The sequence below is a fragment of the Lathyrus oleraceus genome, unplaced genomic scaffold, assembly GCF_024323335.1.
Source record: "Lathyrus oleraceus cultivar Zhongwan6 unplaced genomic scaffold, CAAS_Psat_ZW6_1.0 chrUn0167, whole genome shotgun sequence".
Classification (NCBI taxonomy): Eukaryota; Viridiplantae; Streptophyta; class Magnoliopsida; order Fabales; family Fabaceae; genus Lathyrus; species Lathyrus oleraceus.
Window position 1 is genome coordinate 675 of NW_026112558.1, and position 24,379 is coordinate 25,053.

At 32.5% G+C, this 24,379-nt stretch overlaps 1 long non-coding RNA gene across 2 annotated transcripts in view; it reads left to right on the forward strand.

Moving 5' to 3' along the window:
• The first annotated feature begins 6,971 nt into the window (after positions 1-6,971).
• The window catches only part of LOC127112600 (uncharacterized), a 75,914-nt gene continuing 58,506 nt past the window's right edge, over positions 6,972-24,379 (forward strand). The window contains exons 1-2 of one of the 2 annotated variants that reach the window (XR_007798823.1): positions 6,972-7,256; positions 22,842-22,894. This is a non-coding gene — a long non-coding RNA (uncharacterized LOC127112600). Of the gene's footprint in view, positions 7,257-14,483; positions 14,636-22,841; positions 22,895-24,379 lie in introns of those variants that run through there. The other variant, XR_007798822.1, reaches the window with a different exon arrangement.

Sequence of the window (24,379 nt, forward strand, 5' to 3'; positions counted from 1 at the left end):
TTGTTTTGTTACAAGTAGTAAATACTGCACAAATCCATAACAAATATTGAGCAGTTTTCTCGCATTTTCTCTTTTTATATTATATTGGTAAGGGTTGTATTGTGTTTTGATTTCACTGTTTCTTTTGGTCATATTTGATAGGGAGAGCCAGCCGTTGAGGTTACAAATGAAGGATGTTGATGCTGCAGGGCATACAATTGGTACATCTTTGGAGGTTATGTTCAAACTTAGGAAGGTTCTCACCCCAAGAGTGTGATCAAACCAACATCACTAGCTAAAGATTATTTTGAGAATAACATCTATCGAATAATTTCAGACGAAAGACCTTGGTAAACTCTATATTTTTTGGGTATTGAGGTAGTCCAATCTAAAGATTATATGGTAATTTCTCCGGGGAAATATGCTATGGATACTTTTGAAGAAAAAGTTTGAGATAATGCACTCATAGAAAGTAAGTCACTTTAACTTGTTGGTATCATCCAAAGGTAACTAGAAATACTATGTTTGGTTTGGTAGGACTTTCTAACTGTATTGTTCTTTTTCCTTTTTCAAATACTTCCCATAAAGGTCAATGTCACTCTTTTATGCTTATAACATAATGTGTTGTTATAATTTTGTATTTTTGTTTACTCTAAAATATTTATCTTTTTATTTCCCAGGATTATTTTGAAGTGATAACTAACTTGTTCGTCGGAGTGTTTGTAGGAAGGTATGTACGCTCTTGTCATGAATAGATCAAAATGATTCTTTAGGTCATTACAGGTAATGTTCTTCTATTGCTTCTTTTCATTTGGTTTTTACAATAAATGCAAAGTGATTGTTTTGTTACAAGTAGTAAATACTGCACAAATCCATAACAAATATGAGCAGTTTCCTCGCATTTTCTTTTTTATTTAACTGGTAAGGGTTGTATTGTGTTTTGATTTCACTGTTTCTTTTGGTCATATTTGATAGGGAGAGCCAGCCGTTGAGGTTACAAATGAAGTGTTGATGCTGCAGGGCATACAATTGGTACATCTTTGGAGGTCGTGTTCAAACTTAGGAAGGTTCTCAACCCCAAGAGTGTGATCAAACCAACATCACTAGCTAAAGATTATTTTGAGAATAACATCTATCGAATCATTTCAGACGAAAGACCTTGGTAAACTCCTATATTTTTGGGTATTGAGGTATTCCAATCTAAAGATTATTGGTAATTTCTCCGGGGAAATATGCTATGGATACTTTTGAAGAAACAAGTTTGTAGATAATGCACTCATAGAAAGTAAGTCACTTTAACTTGTTGGTATCATCCAAAGGTAACTAGAAATACTATGTTTGGTTTGGTAGACTTTCTAACTGTATGTTGTTCTTTTTCCTTTTTCAAATACTTCCCATAAAGGTCAATGTCACTCTTTTATGCTTATAACATCATGTGTTGTTATAATTTTGTACTTTTGTTTACTCTAAAATGTTACTCTTTTTATTTCCCAGGATTATTTTGAAGTGATAACTAACTTGTTCGTCGGAGTGTTTGTAGGAAGGTATGTACGCTCTTGTCATGAATAGATCAAAATGAGTCTTGAGGTCATTACAGGTAATGTTCTTCTATTGCTTCTTTTCATTTGGTTTTTACAATAAATGCAAAGTGATTGTTTTGTTACAAGTAGTAAATACTGCACAAATCCATAACAAATATTGAGCAGTTTCTCGCATTTTTCTTTTTTATATTATGCTGGTAAGGGTTGTATTGTGTTTTGATTTCACTGTTTCTTTTGGTCATATTTGATAGGGAGAGCCAGCCGTTGAGGTTACAAATGAAGTGTTGATGCTGCAGGGCATACAATTGGTACATCTTTGGAGGTCGTGTTCAAACTTAGGAAGGTTCTCAACCCCAAGAGTGTGATCAAACCAACATCACTAGCTAAGATTATTTTGAGAATAACATCTATCGAATAAATTTCAGACGAAAGACCTTGGTAAACTCCTATATTTTTTTGGTATTGAGGTAGTTCAATCTAAAGATTATTTGGTAATTTCTCCGGGGAAATATGCTATGGATACTTTTGAAAAAACAAGTTTGAGGATAATGCACTCATAGAAAGTAAGTCACTTTAACTTGTTGGTATCATCCAAAGGTAACTAGAAATACTATGTTTGGTTTGGTAGGACTTTCTAACTGTATGTTGTTCTTTTTCCTTTTTCAAATACTTCCCATAAAGGTCAATGTCACTCTTTTATGCTTATAACATCATGTGTTGTTATAATTTTGTATTTTTGTTTACTCTAAAATGTTACTCTTTTTATTTCCCAGGATTATTTTGAAGTGATAACTAACTTGTTCGTCGGAGTGTTTGTAGGAAGGTATGTACGCTCTTGTCATGAATAGATCAAATGAGTCTTGAGGTCATTACAGGTAATGTTCTTCTATTGCTTCTTTTCATTTGGTTTTTACAATAAATGCAAAGTTATTGTTTTGTTACAAGTAGTAAATACTGCACAAATCCATAACAAATATTGAGCAGTTTTCTCGCATTTTCTTCTTTTATATTATACTGGTAAGGGTTGTATTGTGTTTTGATTTCACTGTTTCTTTGGTCATATTTGATAGGAGAGCCAGCCGTTGAGTTTACAAATGAAGTGTTGATGCTGCAGGGCATACAATTGGTACATCTTTGGAGGTCGTGTTCAAACTTAGGAAGGTTCTCAACCCAAGAGTGTGATCAAACCAACATCACTAGCTAAAGATTATTTTGAGAATAACATCTATCGAATAAATTTCAGACGAAAGACCTTGGTAAACTCCTATATTTTTGTGGTATTGAGGTAATTCAATCTAAAGATGATATGGTAATTCTCCGGGAAATATGCTATGGATACTTTTGAAGAAACAAGTTGTAGATGATGCACTCATAGAAAGTAAGTCACTTTAACTTGTTGGTATCATCCAAAGGTAACTAGAAATACTATGTTTGGTTTGGTAGGACTTTCTAACTGTATGTTGTTCTTTTTCCTTTTTCAAATACTTCCCATAAAGGTCAATGTCACTCTTTTATGCTTATAACATCATGTGTTGTTATAACTTTGTATTTTTGTTTACTCTAAAATAGTTATCTTTTTATTTCCCAGGATTATTTTGAAGTGATAACTAACTTGTTCGTCGGAGTGTTTGTAGGAAGGTATGTACGCTCTTGTCATGAATAGATCAAAATGCGTCTTGAGGTCATTACACGTAATGTTCTTCTATTGCTTCTTTTCATTTGGTTTTTACAATAAATTCAAAGTGATTGTTTTGTTACAAGTAATAAATACTGCACAAATCCATAACAAATATTGAGCAGTTCCTCACATTTTCTTTTTTATATTATACTGGTAAGGGTTGTATTGTGTTTTGATTTCACTGTTTCTTTTGGTCATATTTGATAGGGAGAGCCAACCGTTGAGGTTACAAATGAAAGTGTTGATGTTGTAGGGCATACAATTGGTAATCTTTGGAGGTCGTGTTCAAACTTAGGAAGCTTCTCAACCCCAAGAGTGTGATCAAACCAACATCACTAGCTAGAGATTATTTTGAGAATAACATCTATCGAATCAATTTCAGAGAAAGACCTTGGTAAACTCCTATATTTTTTGGGTATTGAGGTAGTCCAATCTAAAGATTATTCGGTAATTTCTCCGGGGAAATATGCTATGGATACTTTTGAAAAAACAAGTTTGTAGATAATGCACTCATAGAAAGTAAGTCACTTTAACTTGTTGGTATCATCCAAAGGTAACTAGAAATAGTATGTTTGGTTTTGTAGGACTTCCTAACTGTATGTTGTTCTTTTTCCTTTTTCAAATACTTCCCATAAAGGTCAATGTCACTCTTTTATGCTTATAACATCATGTGTTGTTATAATTTTGTATTTTTGTTTACTCTAAAATGTTACTCTTTTTATTTTCCAGGATTATTTTGAAGTGATAACTAACTTGTTCGTAGGAGTGTTTGTAGGAAGGTATGTACGCTCTTGTCATGAATAGATCAAAATGAGTCTTGAGGTCATTACAGGTAATGTTCTTCTATTGCTTCTTTTCATTTGGTTTTTACAATAAATGCAAAGTGATGGTTTTGTTACAAGTAGTAAATACTGCACAAATCCATAACAAATATTGAGCAGTTTCTCGCATTTTCTTTTTTATATTATGCTGGTAAGGGTTGTATTGTGTTTTGATTTCACTGTTTCTTTTAGTCATATTTGATAGGAGAGCCAGCCGTTGAGGTTACAAATGAAGGTGTTGATAATGCAGGGCATACAATTGGTACATCTTTGGAGGTCGTGTTCAAACTTTGGAAGGTTCTCAACCCCAAGAGTGTGATCAAACCAACATCACTAGCTAGAGATATTTTGAGAATAACATCTATCGAATCAATTTCAGACGAAAGACCTTGGTAAACTCCTATATTTTTTGGTATTGAGGTAGTTCAATCTAAAGATTATTTGGTAATTTCTCCGGGGAAATATGCTATGAATACTTTTGAAAAAACAAGTTTGAGGATAATGCACTCATAGAAAGTAAGTCACTTTAACTTGTTGGTATCATCCAAAGGTAACTAGAAATACTATGTTTGGTTTGGTAGGACTTTCTAACTGTATGTTGTTCTTTTTCCTTTTTCAAATACTTCCCATAAAGGTCAATGTCACTCTTTTATGCTTATAACATCATGTGTTGTTATAATTTTGTATTTTTGTTTACTCTAAAATATTACTTTTTTTATTTTCCAGGATTATTTTGAAGTGATAACTAACTTGTTCGTTGGAGTGTTTGTAGGAAAGTATGTACGCTCTTGTCATGAATAGATCAAAATGAGTTTTGAGGTCATTACAGGTAATGTTCTTCTATGGCTTCTTTTCATTTGGTTTTTACAATAAATGCAAAGTTATTGTTTTGTTACAAGTAGTAAATACTACAAAAATCCATAACAAATATTGAGCAGTTTCTCGCATTTTCTTTTTTATATTATACTGGTAAGGGTTGTATTGTGTTTTGATTTCACTGTTTCTTTTGGTCATATTTGATAGGGTTAGCCTGCCGTTGAGGTTACAAATGAAGGTGTTGATGATGTAGAGCATACAATAGGTACATCTTTGGAGGTCGTGTTCAAATTTAGGAAGGTTGTCAACCCCAAGAGTGTGATCAAACCAACATCACTAGCTAAAGATTATTTTGAGAATAACATCTATCGAATCAATTTCAGACGAAAGACCTTGGTAAACTCCTATATTTTGTGGGTATTGAGGTAATTAAATCTAAAGATGATATGGTAATTTCTCCGGGAAAATATGCTATGGATACTTTTGAAGAAACAAATTTGTAGATGATGCACTCATAGAAAGTAAGTCACTTTAACTTGTTGGTATCATCCAGAGGTAACTAGAACTACTATGTTTGGTTTGGTAGGACTTTCTAACTGTATGTTGTTCTTTTTCCTTTTTCAAAGACTTCTCATAAAGGTCAATGTCACTCTTTTATGCTTATAACATCATGTGTTGTTATAACTTTGTATTTTTGTTTACTCTAAAATAGTTATCTTTTTATTTCCCAGGATTATTTTGAAGTGATAACTAACTTGTTCGTCGGAGTGTTTGTAGGAAGGTATGTACGCTCTTGTCTTGATTAGATCAAAATGAGTCTTGAGGTCATTACAGGTAATGTTCTTCTATTGCTTCTTTTCATTTGGTTTTTACAATAAATGCAAAGTTATTGTTTTGTTACAAGTAGTAAATACTGCACAAATCCATAACAAATATTGAACAATTTCTCGTATTTTCTCTTTTATATTATATTGGTAAGGGTTGTATTATGTTTTGATTTCACTGTTTCTTTTGGTCATTTTTGATACGGAGAGGCAGCCGTTGAGGTTACAAATGAAGACGTTGATGATGCAGAGCATACAATTGGTACATCTTTGGAGGTTATGTTCAAACTTAGGAAGGTTCTCAACCCCAAGAGTGTGGTCAAACCAACATCACTAGCTAGAGATTATTTTGAGAATAACATCTATTGAATAAATTTCAGACGAAAGACCTTGGTAAACTGCTATATTTTTTGGGTATTGAAGTAGTCCAATCTAAAGATTATATGGTAATTTCTCCGGGGAAAGTTGCTATGGATACTTTTGAAGAAACAAGTTTGAGGTTAATGCACTCATAGAAAGTAAGTCACTTTAACTTGTTGGTATCATCCAAAGGTAACTAGAAATAGTATGTTTGGTTTGGTAGGACTTTCTAATTGTATGTTGTTCTTTTTCCTTTTTCAAATACTTCCCATAAAGGTCAATGTCACTCTTTTATGCTTATAACATAATGTGTTGTTATAATTTTGTATTTTTGTTTACTCTAAAATATTTATCTTTTTATTTCCCAGGATTATTTTGAAGTGATAACTAACTTGTTCGTCGGAGTGTTTGTAGGAAGGTATGTACGCTCTTGTCATGAATAGATCAAAATGAGTCTTGAGGTCATTACAGGTAATGTTCTTCTATTGCTTCTTTTCATTTGGTTTTTACAATAAATGCAAAGTGATTGTTTTGTTACAAGTAGTAAATACTGCACAAATCCATAACAAATATTGAGCAGTTCCTCGCATTTTCTTTTTTATATTATACTGGTAAGGGTTGTATTGTGTTTTGATTTCACTGTTTCTTTTGGTCATATTTGATAGGGAGAGCCAACCGTTGATGTTACAAATGAAAGTGTTGATGCTGCAGGGCATACAATTGGTAAATCTTTGGAGGTCGTGTTCAAACTTAGGAAGGTTCTCAACCTCAAGAGTGTGATCAAACCAACATCACTAGCTAGAGATTATTTTGAGAATAACATCTATCGAATCAATTTCAGACGGAAGACGTTGGTAAACTCCTATATTTTTTGGGTATTGAGGTAGTCCAATCTAAAGATTATGGTAATTTCTCCGGGGAAATATGCTATGGATACTTTTGAAAAAACAAGTTTGAGGATAATGCACTCATAGAAAGTAAGTCACTTTAACTTGTTGGTATCATCCAAAGGTAACTAGAAATAGTATGTTTGGTTTGGTAGGACTTTCTAACTGTATGTTGTTCTTTTTCCTTTTTCAAATACTTCCCATAAAGGTCAATGTCACTCTTTTATGCTTATAACATCATGTGTTGTTATAATTTTGTATTTTTGTTTACTCTAAAATGTTACTCTTTTTATTTTCCAAGATTATTTTGAAGTGATAACTAACTTGTTCGTCGGAGTGTTTGTAGGAAGGTATGTACGCTCTTGTCATGAATAGATCAAAATGAGTCTTGAGGTCATTACAGGTAATGTTCTTCTATTGCTTCTTTTCATTTGGTTTTTACAATAAATGCAAAGTTATTGTTTTGTTACAAGTAGTAAATACTGCACAAATCCATAACAAATATTGAGCAATTTCTCGCATTTTCTCTTTTATATTATATTGGTAAGGGTTGTATTGTGTTTTGATTTCACTGTTTCTTTCGGTCATATTTGATACGGAGAGCCAGCCGTTGAGGTTACAAATGAAGATGTTGATGCTGCAGGGCATACAATTGGTACATCTTTGGAGGTTATGTTCAAACTTAGGAAGGTTCTCAACCCCAAGAGTGTGATCAAACCAACATCACTAGATAAAGATTATTTTGAGAATAACATCTATCGAATAAATTTCAGACGAAAGACCTTGGTAAACTCCTATATTTTTTGGGTATTGAAGTAGTCCAATCTAAAGATTATATGGTAATTTCTCCGGGGAAATATGCTATGGATACTTTTGAAAAAACAAGTTTGAGGATAATGCACTCATAGAAAGTAAGTCACTTTAACTTGTTGGTATCATCCAAAGGTAACTAGAAATACTATGTTCGGTTTGGTACGACTTTCTAACTGTATGTTGTTCTTTTTCCTTTTTCAAATACTTCCCATAAAGGTCAATGTCACTCTCTTATGCTTATAACATCATGTGTTGTTATAATTTTATATTTTTGTTTACTCTAAAATGTTACTCTTTTTATTTTCCAGGATTATTTTGAAGTGATAACTAACTTGTTCGTCGGAGTGTTTGTAGGAAGGTATGTACGCTCTTGTCATGAATAGATCAAAATGAGTCTTGAGGTCATTACAGGTAATGTTCTTCTATTGCTTCTTTTCATTTGATTTTTACAATAGATGCAAAGTTATTGTTTTGTTACAAGTAGTAAATACTGCACAAATCCATAACAAATATTGAACAGTTTCTCGTATTTTCTCTTTTATATTATATTGGTAAGGGTTGTATTGTGTTTTGATTTCACTGTTTCTTTTGGTCATATTTGATACGGAGAGCCAGCCGTTGAGGTTATAAATGAAGATGTTGATGCTTCAGGGCATACAATTGGTACATCTTTGGAGGTTATGTTCAAACTTAGGAAGGCTCTCAACCCCAAAAGTGTGATTAAACCAACATCACTAGATAAAGATTATTTTGAGAATAACATCTATCGAATAAATTTCAGACGAAAGACCTTGGTAAACTCCTATATTTTTTGGGTATTGAAGTAGTCCAATCTAAAGATTATATGGTAATTTCTCCGGGGAAATATGCTATGGATACTTTTGAAGAAACATGTTTGAGGATAATGCACTCATAGAAAGTAAGTCACTTTAACTTGTTGGTATCATCCAAAGGTAACTAGAAATAGTATGTTCGGTTTGGTAGGACTTTCTAACTGTATGTTGTTCTTTTTCCTTTTTCAAATACTTCCCATAAATGTCAAATGTCACTCTTTTATGCTTATAACATCATGTGTTGTTATAATTTTGTATTTTTTTTACTCTAATATATTTATCTTTTGATTTCCCAGGATTATTTTGAAGTGATAACTAACTTGTTCGTCGGAGTGTTTGTAGGAAGGTATGTACGCTCTTGTCATGAATAGATCAAAATGCGTCTTGAGGTCATTACACGTAATGTTCTTCTATTGCTTCTTTTCATTTGGTTTTTACAATAAATTCAAAGTGATTGTTTTGTTACAAGTAATAAATACTGCACAAATCCATAACAAATATTGAGCAGTTCCTCACATTTTCTTTTTTATATTATACTGGTAAGGGTTGTATTGTGTTTTGATTTCACTGTTTCTTTTGGTCATATTTGATAGGGAGAGCCAACCGTTGATGTTACAAATGAAAGTGTTGATGTTGTAGGGCATACAATTGGTAAATCTTTGGAGGTCGTGTTCAAACATAGGAAGCTTCTCAACCCCAAGAGTGTGATCAAACCAACATCACTAGCTAGAGATTATTTTGAGAATAACATCTATCGAATCAATTTCAGAAGAAAGACCTTGGTAAACTCCTATATTTATTGGGTATTGAGGTAGTCCAATCTAAAGATTATTCGGTAATTTCTCCGGGGAAATATGCTATGGATACTTTTGAAAAAACAAGTTTGTAGATAATGCACTCATAGAAAGTAAGTCACTTTAACTTGTTGGTATCATCCAAAGGTAACTAGAAATAGTATGTTTGGTTTTGTAGGACTTCCTAACTGTATGTTGTTCTTTATACTTTTTCAAATACTTCCCATAAAGGTCAATGTCACTCTTTTATGCTTATAACATCATGTGTTGTTATAATTTTGTACTTTTGTTTACACTAAAATGTTACTCTTTTTATTTTCCAGGATTATTTTGAAGTGATAACTAACTTGTTCGTAGGAGTGTTTGTAGGAAGGTATGTACGCTCTTGTCATGAATAGATCAAATTGAGTCTTGAGGTCATTACAGGTAATGTTCTTCTATTGCTTCTTTTCATTTGGTTTTTACAATAAATGCAAAGTGATTGTTTTGTTACAAGTACTAAATACTGCACAAATCCATAACAAATATTGAGCAGTTTCTCGCATTTTCTTTTTTATATTATGCTGGTAAGGGTTATATTGTGTTTTGATTTCACTGTTTCTTTTAGTCATATTTGATAGGGAGAGCCAGCCGTTGAGGTTACAAATGAAGGTGTTGATAATGCAGGGCATACAATTGGTACATCTTTGGAAGTCGTGTTCAAATTTTGGAAGGTTCTCAACCCCAAGAGTGTGATCAAACCAACATTACTAGCTAGAGATAATTTTGAGAATAACATCTATCGAATCAATTTCAGACGAAAGACCTTGGTAAACTCCTATATTTTTTGGATATTGAGGTAGTTCAATCTAAAGATTATTTGGTAATTTCTCCGGGGAAATATGCTATGAATACTTTTGAAAAAACAAGTTAGAGGATAATGCACTCATAGAAAGTAAGTCACTTTAACTTGTTGGTATCATCCAAAGGTAACTAGAAATACTATGTTTGGTTTGGTAAGACTTTCTAACTGTATGTTGTTCTTCTTCCTTTTTCAAATACTTCCCATAAAGGTCAATGTCACTCTTTTATGCTTATAACATCATGTGTTGTTATAATTTTGTATTTTTGTTTACTCTAAAATATTACTTTTTTTATTTTCCAGGATTATTTTGAAGTGATAACTAACTTGTTCGTTGGAGTGTTTGTAGGAAAGTATGTACGCTCTTGTCATGAATAGATCAAAATGAGTTTTGAGGTCATTACAGGTAATGTTCTTCTATGGCTTCTTTTCATTTGGTTTTTACAATAAATGCAAAGTTATTGTTTTGTTACAAGTAGTAAATACTACAAAAATCCATAACAAATATTGAGCAGTTTCTCGCATTTTCTTTTTTATATTATACTGGTAAGGGTTGTATTGTGTTTTGATTTCACTGTTTCTTTTGGTCATATTTGATAGGGTTAGCCTGCCGTTGAGGTTACAAATGAAGGTGTTGATGATGTAGGGCATACAATTGGTACATCTTTGGAGGTCGTGTTCAAATTTAGGAAGGTTGTCAACCCCAAGAGTGTGATCAAACCAACATCACTAGCTAAAGATTATTTTGAGAATAACATCTATCGAATCAATTTCAGACGAAAGACCTTGGTAAACTCCTATATTTTGTGGGTATTGAGGTAATTAAATCTAAAGATGATATGGTAATTTCTCCGGGAAATATGCTATGGATACTTTTGAAGAAACAAGTTTGTAGATAATGCACTCATAGAAAGTAAGTCACTTTAACTTGTTGGTATCATCCAGAGGTAACTAGAACTACTATGTTTGGTTTGGTAGGACTTTCTAACTGTATGTTGTTCTTTTTCCTTTTTCAAAGACTTCTCATAAAGGTCAATGTCACTCTTTTATGCTTATAACATCATGTGTTGTTATAACTTTGTATTTTTGTTTACTCTAAAATAGTTATCTTTTTATTTCCCAGGATTATTTTGAAGTGATAACTAACTTGTTCGTCGGAGTGTTTGTAGGAAGGTATGTACGCTCTTGTCATGAATAGATCAAAATGAGTCTTGAGGTCATTACAGGTAATGTTCTTCTATTGCTTCTTTTCATTTGGTTTTTACAATAAATGCAAAGTTATTGTTTTGTTACAAGTAGTAAATACTGCACAAATCCATAACAAATATTGAGCAGTTCCTCGCATTTTCTTTTTATATTATACTGGTAAGGGTTGTATTGTGTTTTGATTTCACTGTTTCTTTTGGTCATATTTGATAGGGAGAGCCAACCGTTGAGGTTACAAATGAAGTGTTGATGTTGCAGGGCATACAATTGGTAATCTTTGGAGGTCGTGTTCAAACATAGGAAGGTTCTCAACCCCAAGAGTGTGATCAAACCAACATCACTAGCTAGAGATTATTTTGAGAATAACATCTATCGAATCAATTTCAGACGAAAGACCTTGGTAAACTCCTATATTTTTGGGTATTGAGGTAGTCCAATCTAAAGATTATTCGTAATTTCTCCGGGGAAATATGCTATGGATACTTTTGAAAAAACAAGTTTGTAGATAATGCACTCATAGAAAGTAAGTCACTTTAACTTGTTGGTATCATCCAAAGGTAACTAGAAATAGTATGTTTGGTTTTGTAGGACTTTCTAACTGTATGTTGTTCTTTTCCTTTTTCAAATACTTCCCATAAAGGTCAATGTCACTCTTTTATGCTTATAACATCATGTGTTGTTATAATTTTGTACTTTTGTTTACACTAAAATGTTACTCTTTTTATTTTCCAGGATTATTTTGAAGTGATAACTAACTTGTTCGTAGGAGTGTTTGTAGGAAGGTATGTACGCTCTTGTCATGAATAGATCAAATGAGTCTTGAGGTCATTACAGGTAATGTTCTTCTATTGCTTCTTTTCATTTGGTTTTTACAATAAATGCAAAGTGATGGTTTTGTTACAAGTAGTAAATACTGCACAAATCCATAACAAATATTGAGCAGTTTCTCGCATTTTCTTTTTTATATTATGCTGGTAAGGGTTGTATTGTGTTTTGATTTCACTGTTTTTTTTGGTCATATTTGATAGGGAGAGCCAGCCGTTGAGGTTACAAATGAAGGTGTTGATGATGCAGGGCATACAATTGGTACATCTTTGGAAGTCGTGTTCAAATTTTGGAAGGTTCTCAACCCCAAGAGTGTGATCAAACCAACATTACTAGCTAGAGATAATTTTGAGAATAACATCTATCGAATCAATTTCAGACGAAAGACCTTGGTAAACTCCTATATTTTTTGGATATTGAGGTAGTTCAATCTAAAGATTATTTGGTAATTTCTCCGGGGAAATATGCTATGAATACTTTTGAAAAAACAAGTTAGAGGATAATGCACTCATAGAAAGTAAGTCACTTTAACTTGTTGGTATCATCCAAAGGTAACTAGAAATACTATGTTTGGTTTGGTAAGACTTTCTAACTGTATGTTGTTCTTCTTCCTTTTTCAAATACTTCCCATAAAGGTCAATGTCACTCTTTTATGCTTATAACATCATGTGTTGTTATAATTTTGTATTTTTGTTTACTCTAAAATATTACTTTTTTTATTTTCCAGGATTATTTTGAAGTGATAACTAACTTGTTCGTTGGAGTGTTTGTAGGAAAGTATGTACGCTCTTGTCATGAATAGATCAAAATGAGTCTTGAGGTCATTACAGGTAATGTTCTTCTATTGCTTCTTTTCATTTGGTTTTTACAATAAATGCAAAGTTATTGTTTTGTTACAAGTAGTAAATACTGCACAAATCCATAACAAATATTGAACAATTTCTCGTATTTTCTCTTTTATATTATATTGGTAAGGGTTGTATTATGTTTTGATTTCACTGTTTCTTTTGGTCATATTTGATACGGAGAGCAGCCGTTGAGGTTACAAATGAAGATGTTGATGATGCAGAGCATACAATTGGTACATCTTTGGAGGTTATGTTCAAACTTAGGAAGGTTCTCAACCCCAAGAGTGTGATCAAACCAACATCACTAGCTAAGATTATTTTGAGAATAACATCTATTGAATAAATTTCAGACGAAAGACCTTGGTAAACTGCTATATTTTTTGGGTATTGAAGTAGTCCAATCTAAAGATTATATGGTAATTTCTCCGGGGAAAGTTGCTATGGATACTTTTGAAGAAACAAGTTTGAGGTTAATGCACTCATAGAAAGTAAGTCACTTTAACTTGTTGGTATCATCCAAAGGTAACTAGAAATAGTATGTTTGGTTTGGTAGGACTTTCTAATTGTATGTTGTTCTTTTTCCTTTTTCAAATACTTCCCATAAAGGTCAATGTCACTCTTTTATGCTTATAACATAATGTGTTGTTATAATTTTGTATTTTTGTTTACTCTAAAATATTTATCTTTTTATTTCCCAGGATTATTTTGAAGTGATAACTAACTTGTTCGTCGGAGTGTTTGTAGGAAGGTATGTACGCTCTTGTCATGAATAGATCAAAATGATTCTTTAGGTCATTACAGGTAATGTTCTTCTATTGCTTCTTTTCATTTGGTTTTTACAATAAATGCAAAGTGATTGTTTTGTTACAAGTAGTAAATACTGCACAAATCCATAACAAATATTGAGCAGTTCCTCGCATTTTCTTTTTTATATTATACTGGTAAGGGTTGTATTGTGTTTTGATTTCACTGTTTCTTTTGGTCATATTTGATAGGGAGAGCCAACCGTTGATGTTACAAATGAAAGTGTCGATGCTGCAGGGCATACAATCGGTAAATCTTTGGAGGTCGTGTTCAAACTTAGGAAGGTTCTCAACCTCAAGAGTGTGATCAAACCAACATCACTAGCTAGAGATTATTTTGAGAATAACATCTATCGAATCAATTTCAGACGAAAGACGTTGGTAAACTCCTATATTTTTTGGGTATTGAGGTAGTCCAATCTAAAGATTATTTGGTAATTTCTCCGGGGAAATATGCTATGGATACTTTTGAAAAAACAAGTTTGAGGATAATGCACTCATAGAAAGTAAGTCACTTTAACTTGTTGGTATCATCCAAAGGTAACTAGAAATACTATGTTCGGTTTGGTACGACTTTCTAACTGTATGTTGTTCTTTTTCCTTTTTCAAATACTTCCCATAAAGGTCAATGTCACTCTTTTATGCTTATAACATCATGTGTTGTTATAATTTTGTATTTTTGTTTACTCTAAAATGTTACTCTTTTTATTTTCCAAGATTATTTTGAAGTGATAACTAACTTGTTCGTCGGAGTGTTTGTAGGAAGGTATGTACGCTCTTGTCATGAATAGATCAAAATGAGTCTTGAGGTCATTACAGGTAATGTTCTTCTATTGCTTCTTTTCATTTGATTTTTACAATAGATGCAAAGTTATTGTTTTGTTACAAGTATTAAATACTGCACAAATCCATAACAAATATTGAACAGTTTCTCGTATTTTCTCTTTTATATTATATTGGTAAGGGTTGTATTGTGTTTTGATTTCACTGTTTCTTTCGGTCATATTTGATACGGAGAGCCAGCCGTTGAGGTTATAAATGAAGATGTTGATGCTGCAGGGCATACAATTGGTACATCTTTGGAGGTTATGTTCAAACTTAGGAAGGTTCTCAACCCCAAGAGTGTGATTAAACCAACATCACTAGATAAAGATTATTTTGAGAATAACATCTATCGAATAAATTTCAGACGAAAGACCTTGGTAAACTCCTATATTTTTTGGGTATTGAAGTAGTCCAATCTAAAGATTATATGGTAATTTCTCCGGGGAAATATGCTATGGATACTTTTGAAAAAACAAGTTTGAGGATAATGCACTCATAGAAAGTAAGTCACTTTAACTTGTTGGTATCATCCAAAGGTAACTAGAAATACTATGTTCGGTTTGGTACGACTTTCTAACTGTATGTTGTTCTTTTTCCTTTTTCAAATACTTCCCATAAAGGTCAATGTCACTCTTTTATGCTTATAACATCATGTGTTGTTATAATTTTGTATTTTTGTTTACTCTAAAATGTTACTCTTTTTATTTTCCAGGATTATTTTGAAGTGATAACTAACTTGTTCGTCGGAGTGTTTGTAGGAAGGTATGTACGCTCTTGTCATGAATAGATCAAAATGAGTCTTGAGGTCATTACAGGTAATGTTCTTCTATTGCTTCTTTTCATTTGATTTTTACAATAGATGCAAAGTTATTGTTTTGTTACAAGTAGTAAATACTGCACAAATCCATAACAAATATTGAACAGTTTCTCGTATTTTCTCTTTTATATTATATTGGTAAGGGTTGTATTGTGTTTTGATTTCACTGTTTCTTTTGGTCATATTTGATACGGAGAGCCAGCCGTTGAGGTTATAAATGAAGATGTTGATGCTTCAGGGCATACAATTGGTACATCTTTGGAGGTTATGTTCAAACTTAGGAAGGTTCTCAACCCCAAGAGTGTGATTAAACCAACATCACTAGATAAAGATTATTTTGAGAATAACATCTATCGAATAAATTTCAGACGAAAGACCTTGGTAAACTCCTATATTTTTTGGGTATTGAAGTAGTCCAATCTAAAGATTATATGGTAATTTCTCCGGGGAAATATGCTATGGATACTTTTGAAGAAACATGTTTGAGGATAATGCACTCATAGAAAGTAAGTCACTTTAACTTGTTGGTATCATCCAAAGGTAACTAGAAATAGTATGTTCGGTTTGGTAGGACTTTCTAACTGTATGTTGTTCTTTTTCCTTTTTCAAATACTTCCCATAAATGTCAAATGTCACTCTTTTATGCTTATAACATCATGTGTTGTTATAATTTTGTATTTTTTTTACTCTAATATATTTATCTTTTGATTTCCCAGGATTATTTTGAAGTGATAACTAACTTGTTCGTCGGAGTGTTTGTAGGAAGGTATGTACGCTCTTGTCATGAATAGATCAAAATGAGTCTTGAGGTCATTACAGGTAATGTTCTTCTATTGCTTCTTTTCATTTGGTTTTTACAATAAATGCAAAGTTATTGTTTTGTTACAAGTAGTAAATACTGCACAAATCCATAACAAATATTGAGCAGTTCCTCACATTTTCTTTTTTATATTATACTGGTAAGGGTTGTATTGTGTTTTGATTTCACTGTTTCTTTTGGTCATATTTGATAGGGAGAGCCAACCGTTGATGTTACAAATGAAAGTGTTGATGTTGTAGGGCATACAATTGGTAAATCTTTGGAGGTCGTGTTCAAACATAGGAAGCTTCTCAACCCCAAGAGTGTGATCAAACCAACATCACTAGCTAGAGATTATTTTGAGAATAACATCTATCGAATCAATTTCAGACGAAAGACCTTGGTAAACTCCTATATTTTTGGGTATTGAGGTAGTCCAATCTAAAGATTATTCGGTAATTTCTCCGGGGAAATATGCTATGGATACTTTTGAAAAAACAAGTTTGTAGATAATGCACTCATAGAAAGTAAGTCACTTTAACTTGTTGGTATCATCCAAAGGTAACTAGAAATAGTATGTTTGGTTTTGTAGGACTTCCTAACTGTATGTTGTTCTTTATACTTTTTCAAATACTTCCCATAAAGGTCAATGTCACTCTTTTATGCTTATAACATCATGTGTTGTTATAATTTTGTACTTTTGTTTACACTAAAATGTTACTCTTTTTATTTTCCAGGATTATTTTGAAGTGATAACTAACTTGTTCGTAGGAGTGTTTGTAGGAAGGTATGTACGCTCTTGTCATGAATAGATCAAATGAGTCTTGAGGTCATTACAGGTAATGTTCTTCTATTGCTTCTTTTCATTTGGTTTTTACAATAAATGCAAAGTTATTGTTTTGTTACAAGTAGTAAATACTGCACAAATCCATAACAAATATTGAGCAGTTTCTCGCATTTTCTCTTTTATATTATATTGGTAAGGGTTGTATTGTGTTTTGATTTCACTGTTTCTTTTGGTCATATTTGATACGGAGAGCCAGCCGTTGAGGTTACAAATGAAGATGTTGATGCTGCAGGGCATACAATTGGTACATCTTTGGAGGTCGTGTTCAAACTTAGGAAGGTTCTCAACCTCAAGAGTGTGATCAAACCAACATCACTAGCTAGAGATTATTTTGAGAATAACATCTATCGAATCAATTTCAGACGAAAGACGTTGGTAAACTCCTATATTTTTTGGGTATTGAGGTAGTCCAATCTAAAGATTATTTGGTAATTTCTCCGGGGAAATATGCTATGGATACTTTTGAAAAAACAAGTTTGAGGATAATGCACTCATAGAAAGTAAGTCACTTTAACTTGTTGGTATCATCCAAAGGTAACTAGAAATACTATGTTTGGTTTGGTAGGACTTTCTAACTGTATGTTGTTCTTTTTCCTTTTTCAAATACTTCCCATAAAGGTCAATGTCACTCTTTTATGCTTATAACATCATGTGTTGTTATAATTTTGTATTTTTGTTTACTCCAAAATGTTACTCTTTTTATTTTCCAGGATTATTTTGAAGTGATAACTAACTTGTTCGTCGGAGTGTTTATAGGAAAGTATGTACGCTCTTGTCATGAATAGATCAAAATGAGTCTTGAGGTCATTACAGGTAATGTTCTTCTATTGCTTCTTTTCATTTGGTTTTTACAATAAATGCAAAGTGATTGTTTTGTTACAAGTAGTAAATACTGCACAAATCCTTAACAAATATTGAGCAGTTTCTCGCATTTTCTTTTTTATATTATACTGGTAAGGGTTGTATTGTGTTTATATTTCACTGTTTCTTTTTGTCATATTTGATAGGGAAAGTCAGCTGTTGAGGTTACAAATGAAGGTGTTGATGATGCAAGGCATACAATTGGTACATCTTTGGAGGTCGTGTTCAAACTTAGGAAGGTTCTCAACCCCAAGAGTGTGATCAAACCAACATCACTAGCTAAAGATTATTTTGAGAATAACATCTATCGAATCAATTTCAGACGAAAGACCTTGGTAAACTCCTATATTTTTTGGGTATTGAGGTAATTCAATCTAAAGTTAATATGGTAATTTCTCCGGGAAAATATGCTATGGATACTTTTGAAGAAACAAGTTTTAGATAATGCACTCATAGAAAGTAAGTCACTTTAACTTGTTGGTATCATCCAAAGGTAACTAGAAATACTATGTTTGGTTTGGTAGGACTTTCTAACTGTATGTTGTTCTTTTTCCTTTTTCAAAGACTTCCCATAAAGGTCAATGTCACTCTTTTATGCTTATAAAATCAAGTGTTGTTATAATTTTGTATTTTTGTTTACTCTAAAATGTTACTCTTTTTATTTCCCAGGATTATTTTGAAGTGATAACTAACTTGTTCGTCGGAGTGTTTGTAGGAAGGTATGTACGCTCTTGTCATGAATAGATCAAAATGAGTCTTGAGGTCATTACAGGTAATGTTCTTCTATTGCTTCTTTTCATTTGGTTTTTACAATAAATGCAAAGTTATTGTTTTGTTACAAGTAGTAAATACTGCACAAATCCATAACAAATATTGAACAGTTTCTCGCATTTTCTCTTTTATATTATATTGGTAAGGGTTGTATTGTGTTTTGATTTCACTGTTTCTTTTGGTCATATTTGATACGGAGAGCCTGCCGTTGAGGTTACAAATGAAGATGTTGATGCTGCAGGGCATACAATTGGTACATCTTGGTAGGTTGTGTTCAAACCTAGGAAGGTTCTCAACCCCAAGAGTGTGATCAAACCAACATCACTAGCTAGATATTATTTTGAGAATAACATCTATCGAATCAATTTCAGACGAAAGACCTTAGTAAACTCCTATATTTTTTAGGTATTGAGGTAGTCCAATCTAAAGATTATTTGGTAATTTCTCCGGGGAAATATGCTATGGATACTTTTGAAAAAACAAGTTTGAGGATAATGCACTCATAGAAAGTAAGTCACTTTAACTTGTTGGTATCATCCAAAGGTAACTAGAAGTACTATGTTTGGTTTGGTAGGACTTTCTAACTGTATGTTGTTCTTTTTCCTTTTTCAAATACTTCCCATAAAGGTCAATGTCACTCTTTTATGCTTATAACATCATGTGTTGTTATAATTTTGTATTTTTGTTTACTCCAAAATGTTACTCTTTTTATTTTCCAGGATTATTTTGAAGTGATAACTAACTTGTTCGTCGGAGTGTTTGTAGGAAGTATGTACGCTCTTGTCATGAATAGATCAAAATGAGTCTTGAGGTCATTACAGGTAATGTTCTTCTATTGCTTCTTTTCATTTGGTTTTTACAATAAATGCAAAGTGATTGTTTTGTTACAAGTAGTAAATACTGCACAAATCCTTAACAAATATTGAGCAGTTTCTCGCATTTTCTTTTTTATATTATACTGGTAAGGGTTGTATTGTGTTTATATTTCACTGTTTCTTTTTGTCATATTTGATAGGGAAAGTCAGCTGTTGAGGTTACAAATGAAGGTGTTGATGATGCAAGGCATACAATTGGTACATCTTTGGAGGTCGTGTTCAAACTTAGGAAGGTTCTCAACCCCAAGAGTGTGATCAAACCAACATCACTAGCTAAAGATTATTTTGAGAATAACATCTATCGAATCAATTTCAGACGAAAGACCTTGGTAAACTCCTATATTTTTTGGGTATTGAGGTAATTCAATCTAAAGTTAATATGGTAATTTCTCCGGGAAAATAAGCTATGGATACTTTTGAAGAAACAAGTTTATAGATAATGTACTCATAGAAAGTAAGTCACTTTAACTTGTTGGTATCATCCAAAGGTAACTAGAAATACTATGTTTGGTTTGGTAAGACTTTCTCACCATATGTTGTTCTTTTTCCTTTTTCAAAGACTTCCCATAAAGGTCAATGTCACTCTTTTATGCTTATAAAATCAAGTGCTGTTATAATTTTGTATTTTTGTTTACTCTAAAATGTTACTCTTTTTATTTCCCAGGATTATTTTGAAGTGATAACTAACTTGTTCGTCGGAGTGTTTGTAGGAAGGTATGTACGTTCTTGTCATGAATAGATCAAAATGAGTCTTGAGGTCATTACAGGTAATGTTCTTCTATTGCTTCTTTTCATTTGGTTTTTACAATAAATGCAAAGTGATGGTTTTGTTACAAGTAGTAAATACTGCACAAATCCATAACAAATATTGAGCAGTTTCTCGCATTTTCTTTTTTATATTATACTGGTAAGGGTTGTATTGTGTTTTGAGTTCACTGTTTCTTTTGGTCATATTTGATAGGAAGAGCCAGCCGTTGAGATTACCAATGAAGGTGTTGATGTTGCAGGGCATACAATTGGTACATCTTTGGAGGTCGTGTTCAAACATAGGAAGGTTCTCAACCCCAAGAGTGTGATCAAACCAACATCACCAGCTAAAGATTATTTTGAGAATAAAATCTATCAAATAAATTTCAGACGAAAGACCTTGGTAAACTCCTATATTTTTTGGGTATTGAGGTAATTCAATCTAATGATGATATGGTAATTTCTCCGGGGAAATATGCTATGGATACTTTTGAAGAAACAAGTTTGTAGATTATTCACTCATAGTAAGTAAGTCACTTTAAGTTGTTGGTATCATCGAAAGGTAACTAGAAATACTATGTTTGGTTTGTTAGGACTTTCTAACTGTATGTTGTTCTTTTTCCTTTTTCAAATACTTCCCATAAAGGTCAATGTCACTCTTTTATGCTTATAACATCATGTGTTGTTATAATTTTGTCTTTTTGTTTACCCTAAAATGTTACTCTTTTTATTTCTCAGGATTATTTTGAAGTGATAACTAACTTGTTCGTCGGAGAGTTTGTAGGAAGGTATGTACGCTCTTGTCATGAATAGATCAAAATGAGTCTTGAGGTCATTACAAGTAATGTTCTTCTATTGCTTCTTTTCACTTGGTTTTTACAATAAATGCAAAGTGATTGTTTTGTTACAAGTAGTAAATACTGCACAAATCCATAACCAATATTGAGCAGTTTCTCGCATTTTCCCTTTTATATTATACTGGTAAGGGTTGTATTGTGTTTTGATTTAACTGTTTCTTTTGGTCATATTTGATAGGGAGAGCCAGCCGTTGAGGTTACAAATGAAGGTGTTGATGCTGCAGGGCATACAATTGCTATATCGTTGGAGGTCGTGTTCAAACTTAGGAAGGTTCTCAACCCCAAGAGTGTGATTAAACCAACATCACTAGCTAAAGATTATTTTGAGAATAACATCTATCGAATAAATTTCAGACAAAAGACCATGGTAAACTCCTATATTTTTGGGGTATTAAGGTAGTCCAATCTAAAGATGATATGGTAATTTCTCCGGGGAAATATGCTATGGATACTTTTGAAGAAACAAGTTTGTAGATAATGCGTTCATAGAAAGTAAGTCACTTTAACTTGTGGGTATCATCCAGAGGTAACTAGAACTACTATGTTTGGTTTGGTAGGACTTTCTAACTGTATGTTGTTCTTTTTCCTTTTTCAAAGACTTCCCATAAAGGTCAATGTCACTCTTTTATGCTTATAACATCATGTGTTGTTATAATTTCGTCTTTTTGTTTACTCTAAAATGTCACTCTTCTTATTTCCCAGGATTATTTTGAAGTGATAACTAACTTGTTCGTCGGAGTGTTTGTAGGAAGGTACGTACGCTCTTGTCATGAATAGATCAAAATGAGTCTTGAGGTCCCTACAGGTAATGTTCTTTTATTGCTTCTTTTCATTTGGTTTTTATAATAAATGCAAAGTTATTGTTTTGTTACAAGTAGTAAATACTGCACAAATCCATAACAAATATTGAGCAGTTTCTCGCATTTTCTCTTTTATATTATATTGGTAAGGGTTGTATTGTGTTTTGATTTCACTGTTTCTTTTAGTCATATTTGATAGGGAGAGTCAGCCGTTGAGGTTACAAATGAAGATGTTGATGCTACAGGGCATACAATTGGTACATCTTTGGAGGTCATGTTCAAACTTAGGAAGGTTCTCAACCCCAAGAGTGTGATCAAACCAACATCACTAGCTAAAGATTATTATGAGAATAACATCTATCAAAAAAACTTCAGACGAAAGACCTTGGTAAACTCCTATATTTTTTGGGTATTGAGGTAGTCCAATCTAAAGATTATATGGTAATTTCTCTGGGGAAATAGGCTATGGATACTTTTAAAGAAAAAAGTTTGAGGATAATGCCTTCATAGAAAGTAAGTCACTTTAACTTGTTGGTATCATCCAAAGCTAACTAGAAATAGTATATTTGGTTTGGTAGGACTTTCTAATTGTATGTTGTTCTTTTTCCTTTTTCAAATACTTCCGATAAAGGTCAATGTCACTCTTTTATGCTTATAACATCATGTGTTGTTATAATTTTCTATTTTTGTTTACTCTAAAATGTTACTCTTTTTATTTTCCAGGATTATTTTGAAGTGATAACTAACTTGTTCGTCGTAGTGTTTGTAGGAAGTTATGTACGCTCTTGTCATGAATAGATCAAAATGAGTCTTGAGGTCATTACAGGTAATGTTCTTCTATTGCTTCTTTTCATTTGGTTTTTACAATAAATGCAAAGTGATTGTTTTGTTATAAGTAGTAAATACTGCACAAATCCAAAAAAAATATTGAGCAGTTTCTCGCATTTTCTTTTTTATATTAAATTGGTAAGGGTTGTATTGTGTTTTGATTTCACTGTTTCTTTTGGTCATATTTGATAAAGAGAGCCAGCCGTTGATGTTACAAATGAAGCTGTTGATGCTGCAGGGCATACAATTGGTAAATCTTTGGAGGTCGTGTTCAAACTTAGGAAGGTTCTCAACCCCAAGAGTGTGATCAAACCAACATCACTAGCTAGAGATTATTTTGAGAATAACATCTATCGAATCAATTTCAGGCGAAAGACATTGGTAAACTCCTATATTTTTTGGGTATTGAGGTAGTCCAATCTAAATATTATATGGTAATTTCTACGGGGAAATATGCTATGGATACTTTTGAAAAAATAAGTTTGAGGATAATGCACTCATAGAAAGTAAGTCACTTTAACTTGTTGGTATCATCCAAAGGTAACTAGAAATACTATGTTTGGTTTGGTACGACTTTCTAACTGTATGTTGTTCTTTTTCCTTTTTCAAATACTTCTCATAAAGGTCAATGTCACTCTTTTATGCTTATAACATCATGTGTTGTTATAATTTTGTATTTTTCTTTACTCTAAAATGTTACTCTTTTTATTTTCCAGGATTATTTTTAAGTGATAACTAACTTGTTCGTCGGAGTGTTTGTAGGAAGGTATGTACGCTCTTGTCATGAATAGATCAAAATGAGTCTTGAAGTCATTACAGGTAATGTTCTTCTATTGCTTCTTTTCATTTGGTTTTACAATAAATGCAAAGTGAATGTTTTGTTACAAGTAGTAAATACTGCACAAATCCATAACAAATATTGAGTTGTTTCTCGAATTTTCTTATTTATATTATACTGGTAAGGGTTGTATTGTGTTTTTATTTCACTGTTTCTTTTGGTCATATTTGATAGGGAAAGCCAGCCGCCGTTGAGGTTACAAATGATGGTGTTGATGATGCAGGGCATACAATTGGTACATCTTTGGAGGTCGTGTTCAAACTTAGGAGGGTTCTCAACCCTTAGAGTGTGACCAAAACAACATCACTAGCTAAAGATTATTTTGAGAATAACATCTATCGAATCAATTTCAGACGAAAGACCTTAGTAAACTCCTATATTTTTTAGGTATTGAGGTAGTCCAATCTAAAGATTATTTGGTAATTTCTCCGGGGAAATATGCTATGGATACTTTTGAAAAAACAAGTTTGAGGATAATGCACTCATAGAAAGTAAGTCACTTTAACTTGTTGGTATCATCCAAAGGTAACTAGAAGTACTATGTTTGGTTTGGTAGGACTTTCTAACTGTATGTTGTTCTTTTTTCTTTTTCAAAGACTTCCCATAAAGGTCAATGTCACTCCTTTATGCTTATAACATCATGTG